Source organism: Sinocyclocheilus grahami, unplaced genomic scaffold (genome assembly GCF_001515645.1).
Source record: "Sinocyclocheilus grahami isolate Dianchi unplaced genomic scaffold, SAMN03320097.WGS_v1.1 scaffold1603.1, whole genome shotgun sequence".
Classification (NCBI taxonomy): domain Eukaryota; kingdom Metazoa; phylum Chordata; class Actinopteri; order Cypriniformes; family Cyprinidae; genus Sinocyclocheilus; species Sinocyclocheilus grahami.
The window spans coordinates 159,874-167,542 of record NW_015506782.1 but is presented as its reverse complement, the minus strand read 5'-3'; the positions used below and the strand labels follow the sequence as shown (position 1 = coordinate 167,542).

Genomic DNA, 7,669 nt, shown 5'->3' with positions numbered 1-7,669 from the left:
TATTGCTCTCGTGGTACTTTGATGTCATACTTCGATCAGTCTGCATAGTGCCGCTTCAAGTCGAACACACCTATTATCTCTTCTAGGGAAATATTAAGTGAATTTGCTTTTAAATAATAAACTTAAAATATAATCAAATAATACAAATATTAAGGACATACTTTAACAACTGAATGCACAAAGGTAGGAGAGACCATGCTACATTGTGAACAGAAACAAATGAGGGAAACTGTTAGGCAAGACTAAATGATTTGTGTACAGCTTGTTGTGAATGGCATATCTCTAACAGAACAGAAATCCATAATATTGGCAGTAGGCAGGGTGCAGACACTGCTGATGGACTGTGATGAGACACAGGTGTGGGGATGATCGTGGACCAGGGGAGGATTTGGGTGTCTTAGGACATCACAGGCTGGTCTGTCCTAAGGTATTGGGTGAAGAAAAGAAACAGAGTAAGAGCATTTTATGTAACAATGTACACAAAAAGAGCATCACATCATATAAATATGAAATAATCGACTTGATAGTTCCCCAAAAATGGTGCAGTTTTGGGCACCACTGATTTCCATTTGTAGGGAAAAAAATTATTTGGGTGGAAAAATACTATGGAACTGCTTGCTTACAAATATTCTTTAAAATATCTTCCATATATTCAATATTTTTGTGTTCACCAGAACAAAGAAATTCATACAGGTTTGGAACAACATGAGGGTGAGTAAATGACTAACACTTTAATCAGTGACACCGATTTACATTGTTATAAATAGTGTCATATTTTTACAATAACTGTATCGTTGTTGTTTTTTTGTTGTAATTGTTTTTTGCCTTTTTTCAATTTATAAAATTGTCATTGTGTGAGTATCGTCAGTGTTTTATATAAAACATACATAGAATTCAATGTACAAAATAAACCGTGATTGTTAATAAAACTACTAAAGATTCAAAAGCAATGAGTAATTTTCTGTCTTGTGTTGCTGGATTAACATTAATGACACAGATAATAACCTTTCATGATGGAGAAGAACGGCAAAAAAACTAAACAAAAAAAATAATAATTTGGGAGCGTAACCCTACCACTGCATTGCTAAACACGATCATGAGACACAACATGTGAATGTTCGTCCTGCTGGGACAGGAGCATTAATGCAAACCCCTTTGTGGTGCCGTTTTTTTTTTGCATATGCTTACCAACGCAACATCATTGCCATTTAAACCAATGCAGATATTCTGGAAAACGAAAGAACACCACGGGGAACACAAATCAGATCTGAACAACTGCCATACACAGTGAGGACAGTCCATTTTAGATCGGATTAGAATCAGATACACGATTAGATAAATAATCAGATTTGGGCTGGCAATCTGAACATAGCCAATGAGACCACGGTTTTGGGGCATGAAGTATTTATTAGTCCAAATACCATTTTTGTAGTAATTTTTCATTAAATCATACTTTACTTACATACTTTACACAAGGTGTGTAAAGACACTGTGTTCATATTTATTGATACATTTCCATAAATCTATAATTTCACTGTTAGTACGGAAGTGCCTATAGTTGCAGAAACACCAAATATAAACAAGGCATTGGATCACATCTCTCTCTGAAGTGAAACAGGTTGAAAAGATCAGACAAGTATAGGCTGTGAACAATGATTTGAAAATATTACATATTAGCGTGTGAAATTTACTGCAATGCAGCAGCGAGACACTTAAACACATACAGGTTAATTTGTTTGTCAAGTATATTTGTGAAAGCTGACAATGAACAAATATGGACCAATATTATTTTTGCAGACTACCATTATTTCAACACCAACAAGTAACCAAGAAAAAAGTGCCCTGATTATGTGTCCAAATTTAAGAGACATACAGAAAGCAGGTTTGTAAACAACACTGCTGACATTTTTTTTTGGCTCCGCATTTAGACAAATAATCTCTTAAGTAAAAATGTGTAGTGGGAATCAGAGGAAGGATTACTAAAAGAGGCAGACTAATGCAGGCTTACTTTACAGTGCAAGATGTATCTCTATTGATAAAACATTTAAGAATGATGAAGGTCACAGAGTATGGCGGCCCAAACCTGCAGAAATTAAAATATATTAGGTTACATAATTAATGTATGTATTTATTTATAAATGCATTTGTGTTTTTTATATTTATTGCTAAATACATAAATATATATTTATTTATGTGTTTATTTCCAAATGTATTCATTGTTTTTTTTTTTACTTTTCCGTATGCTCACAATTCTTTAGGGAGTCTTTTCTCTGTGATTACAAAATGAACACATTTTGAGTGTTTTTAGAGGCATCATCAACCTAGAATCTCATCGACGACGTTGATGGTTCTGGGCTTAATGACGAAACTGTCAGGTTAAGTAGTTACATTCAGCCCCTATAAAATAATTTGACAATGTGAATCTGAGAAAATATCTTGGAACTTGTGTGTGATCTCTCAACCAATGAATCACCGGAGCTCTGCCAGGACTGCCTTTAGGGCTGGGCAAAAAAAAAAAAGATGCTAAAAAAAGATACTATATCGATTCTCAAAAGCTGTGGATCAAAATTTTCTGGTATTTATTTCAGCAAACATATTACACAAGATTTGATTAACATGAATCTTATCATTAGTCTTAATCCGTGTATCATTCGATCATTCCTTTTTTTATTTAATATTGAAAGTAGAAAAATGAGAAAATGGCTCCTTTTTCGTTTTTTTTCCAAAAAACGAAAAACGAGAATTCAGCTTAAATTTTAGTTTTTCGATGGGTGGAAAAATTAATAAACAGCTTGAATATTCGATTTGAAGTTTGGTTTAACGTTTTAAAGGAATAATCACAATTGTTTTCTTTTTAATTTGAACAGTAAACCTCCGTTGTGCAGCACTTTGTTTGCCAAAAAATAAAAGGGTTTAATTTTCATTTTATTAGGATAAATTAATGTTTTATGCCTTCATTTGATTACTAGAAAACTTAAGAAAAACATTTTATAGATCCCTATTAGTGGCTCTTTATTTGTTTTTATTAACTCACCATTTGTAAACTGATGTTTGCGGTTCATTTTTAGAAATATCAATAGCATTTGTATTAAAACTATATTCACTGAATTGAATCAAAAAATTGAGAATTGAATCAAGAATTGAATTGAATCAAATCGAGAGTTTGTGAATCAGAATGTAACTGAATCTGGACATCTGTATGGATACCCAGCCCTAACTCCCTCATTTACATGTTGCACACAGAAAAATAAAAATAAATAAACAAATCTGTAAATAAATACATGGGAATAAATACATACAAAATAAATAAATAACCACATGAAACAAAAACATTGAAAAATAAATGCATAATGCATAAATGTAATAAATATAAAAATAAATGAAAGAATAATTAAAAGTTAGAAAGGATAAAAATAAATTTAAAAATTACCGAAAACACAAATGAAAGTAGTAATAAAAAAAATGAGTCAGGATTAAATTGTATAACAAATGAATTATATTCGTTTTATCAAGTACTTCTTTATTTTCCTATTGTTACATGTATTTAATTAACTACATATTTATTTATTTTTAATTTCTGCATGTTTGGGCCTCCATAGAGTGAGCTTCTGCATGAAATGTACAGCTGTTGTTAAAAGCAGTTGAAACTTCATTAAATGCTACAAAGATAATTGTGAGTGCATTATTCGGTCAGGTGCTTCTGCTGTGTAATGCACTTGAAATGTTTTTTCCCCAGTGAATAACTTCATATTGGGGATGCAAGTAAAAACTATTTCAACAATTAATTAATTCTTCCATTATTTATTTGATTAATTGGACAAAAAAACAATTATTTTGTGTATTTTATTAAAGTGTCGGCTATTCTGCACATTAAGTACAAAAGAGTTAAAATGTAAACATTACATTTTGGGGGAAAAAATAAACAACCCCCCCACCCGGCAAAGTCATGATGTGGAATAACATGCTTTTTCAATAAACAGAAGTAATATAGCGGTTATCAAATTGATCAGAAAAATAATTAAAATGACTAGTTGCAGCTTAAAACAAGCCATTCACTGACCAACAACAGAATCTTTAACAATTCATTACCTTGTCCGAGTGTGATAAGAGGTTCAATGGAGGATGGAGGAGAGAGGGTCCTCACCAGGTCAGGTTTCCACAGCTGGTGCAGCCAAAGCAGCAGAATCAAGGAAACTTGAGAAAAAGAAATCATGTCCCAGACACATCACTCATGTATCAAAGGAATAGATATACTACACAGTTAAAAAAAAAAATTGTAGAACCTAAATCTTACAGTGGATTTGTGGAGAAGCAATATATTAAACAAGCGGTTTCCAACAAGGTGCCCACATTGAGTCTGTGAGTTGCCATTGTAAAAATCACTCCATCCAACTTGCCATCAGACAACCACTGTGAATCAGGGCTCAAGACTGTATTACCTGTTACAGGAATAATGCAGTATAATTACAGAATTATTTTTGTTATGAAGCTATGGTAGTTTTTGCAGTTATATCCATACTAAATGTGTTTAGGTTACTGTATTTCATGAATTCCAGACTTTTATAGAAAACAGTTTGTTTCTTCTTTTACAAATAAATACAAGTAGCAAACAAGTAGCCCTTGACATTATGTCTTTGAGGTAACCCGTAAAAAATAAAAAAAACTGTACTAAGCAATATTAAAACATAGCAATATTTATAACCTCTCTAAACATGAGCACATTGGGTTCCCTGTATCTAGCTCAGGAAAAATGATAATAGATAAATAAAATGGGAAAAAAAAGAAAAAAAAAAAGATTGATTATCACGTGACCGTAGGCTACATATATGCGATGACCGTTGTAATTTGTATCAGATGACCGTTGTGATTTCCTCAGCCTACTGTACTCTCAACATTTCTGGATAATTTTTCCCACATTAATAACCTGTAAATAGCACCAGTTGTATATATTACGTTCCTGTTCATTCATTACACGTCTGTTTCTACTACTGTTGTTTTTATAAGTTCATTACTAAGCGTCTTTAAGTTTGTTTGTACTTTGTCGTCAGTTCGTCAAGTTGTTGGTAAGTAACTTTGACAGTTATATGGATTAATCAACCTTCTGATATCTTTAATTATATTCGAGATAAGAATCATTATACATGTACACACAGACACACACTAAATATTAAAGTTACAAATACAAACAACCACACTAAAACTAAATGCCGAAATGTTAAGGCCGCGTTTTTTTCCTCGCGAAACAGCTGACTGACGGCATCTCATTCACTTGAACGCCATTCCGACCGGCTCCAATCACAGGTCGGGCGGGAAAATCTGAAGCGTTGCTCTGCTCCCTGTTTGCACATTCTTTTCTTGTACATTCCTGCTCATCTTAATATTTATTAAGTCTACAGTATACTGTCCTGCGCATAAAAAAAAAATAAAAAAAAATCCATAGCTATATTTATATTTGTCTAATTGTATTGTATGGTGTTACACTTCATAAAACAGGAAAAAGTTAGAATTAGCAGGAAATCTGACTCTGTTGCGATTGAACAGGACGTCATGTACATGAATACCTATTTAATTACAAATGATCTAAATAACATGGTGAAATGAACGTTGCCGTTTCAGGGTTGCCAGGATACATAAAAAAAGAAACGCCCAATTGCTACTAAAAACTACCGCTGGAAAACCGCGGACTTGGCAACACTGCTAAGCTGTGAGGGGGAAACAGGGAAACTGAATTCGCCGGAACACTGGCTCCAATCACAGGTCGGGCGGGAAAATCTTAAGCGTTGCTCTGCTCAATACTTATTGGTTTAGGCCTATCTGCACTGAGGAAAATAACGTACACATTTAAAATGTTGCTATACTTATCACTTGAGCTGAATCTAAAATCGCCACTTTGTACCCTCAAATAGGATACTTTTTGAGGGGACATCCATTTGTAGTGATGTCCAAAACCTGAGTGGACGCTGTCGAGTGCACTCATTCACGCACCCGCAATAACAAGTAACGTTAAGATGTACACTCAACGGCTGTCCGAAATCCCTCACTCGTTTCCAGTCATTCCTTCAAGTTAACTGTATTATTGGACGTTATAAGGGGCTATTTCAGATTGGTTTAGACCCACCAGCTCTGAGAAATGTAACGCAAGTTAACCATGAACAGAGGCTCCGAGCTAACGTAATAACAGCGGCCCGGATCAAGTTTCACAAGAACTAAACATAACTTATATGATAGCCATTATGTAAGAGCCACTATTCCTTACCATGCACAGTTAACAGGTGTTATGATTACCTTTGTGCCGATGACACCCTGGCAACAGCACAAGCGCAGGCCCCGTTTCCAGCTGGTATTAACATGCATTTTCGTGAATCACAAAAGGGGCCTGTTCAGTGATAACAGTTGAACAAACTCAAGGTTACGGGATTTCGTTTCAAGTTTATCAAACCATTCAGGCTTCGCTTGTACCATGACGCTGATCAATTTTCTCCGTCGAATAGGGCTTTCTTGCAGCGCGACATCAGCGCCGAACAGCCAATCGCATGCCTTGAAACAGAGGAAACCTAATTAAAATCTCGCGAGACTAAGCACCATTCAACTCTCACCTGAAGATTAGATTGACATCAAGTACACTGCCGTTATTGTTACAAAAGATTTCTATTTTAAATAAATGCTGTTCTTTTAAACTTTTTATTCATCAAAGAATCCTGAAAAATCCTGTATTTTGGATCAAATAAATCCAAACTTTAAGAGCAGAACAGACTTTAAAAAAAAAACACACACATTACAAACCCTACTGATGGCAAACTTTTGAACAGCAGTGTACATAAATGCATTTAGACAGCAAGAAAAAGTCTTGCTAGACCAAGACTGCAATTAATCAAAAATGCAGTAAAAACTGAAAAGGTGAAAACTTCATTACATAAATAAATACGTATATACATAAAGAAAGAAAGCAAAAAGAAAGTAAACATGGTTTTCTATTTTAATTTTTTAAAATGCTATTTATTCCTGGGATGCAAAGCTGTATTTTCAGCATCATTACTCCAGTTTTCAGTGTCACATGATATGACACTTAAGACTGGAGTAATGATGCTGAAAAATCAGCTTTGCATCACAGAAATAAATTACATCATAAAGTATATAAAAATAGATACCCATTATTTTAATTTCTAATATTTCACATTACCTTTTTTCCTGTATTTTGGATCAAATAAATGCAAACTTTAAGAGCAGAACAGACTTTTAAAAAAAAACACACACATTACAAACCCTACTGATGGCAAACTTTTGAACAGCAGTGTACATAAATACATTTAGACAGCAAGAAAAAGTCTTGCTAGACCAAGACTGCAATTAATCAAAAATGCAGTAAAAACTGAAAAGGTGAAAACTTCATTACATAAATAAATACGTATATACATAAAGAAAGAAAGCAAAAAGAAAGTAAACACGGTTTTCTATTTTAATATTTTAAAATGCTATTTATTCCTGGGATGCAAAGCTGTATTTTCAGCATCATTACTCCAGTTTTCAGTGTCACATGATTCTTTGGAAATCATTTTAATACGCTGATTTGATGCTCATACACAAAATTGTGAAAAAATTTACAATGAATATATATAGTGAAAATGTAACAATTTTGTTTTTAGTGTACTTTCATCAAATAAACAGCCTT

General features: G+C 33.5%; 1 long non-coding RNA gene across 2 annotated transcripts; it reads right to left on the bottom strand.

The window, feature by feature from the left end:
- Positions 1–94: 94 nt before the first annotated feature.
- On the bottom strand, positions 95–6,631 carry LOC107571505 (uncharacterized). Of its 2 annotated transcripts, none has more exons than XR_001607193.1 (3): positions 6,286–6,631; positions 4,090–4,194; positions 95–422 (listed from the first exon to the last, which is right to left on the bottom strand). It is a non-coding gene; the product is annotated as an uncharacterized lncRNA (long non-coding RNA). The 2 variants fall into 2 exon arrangements; XR_001607194.1 differs by lacking the exon at positions 6,286–6,631 and adding an exon at positions 4,295–4,689.
- Positions 6,632–7,669: the final 1,038 nt, after the last annotated feature.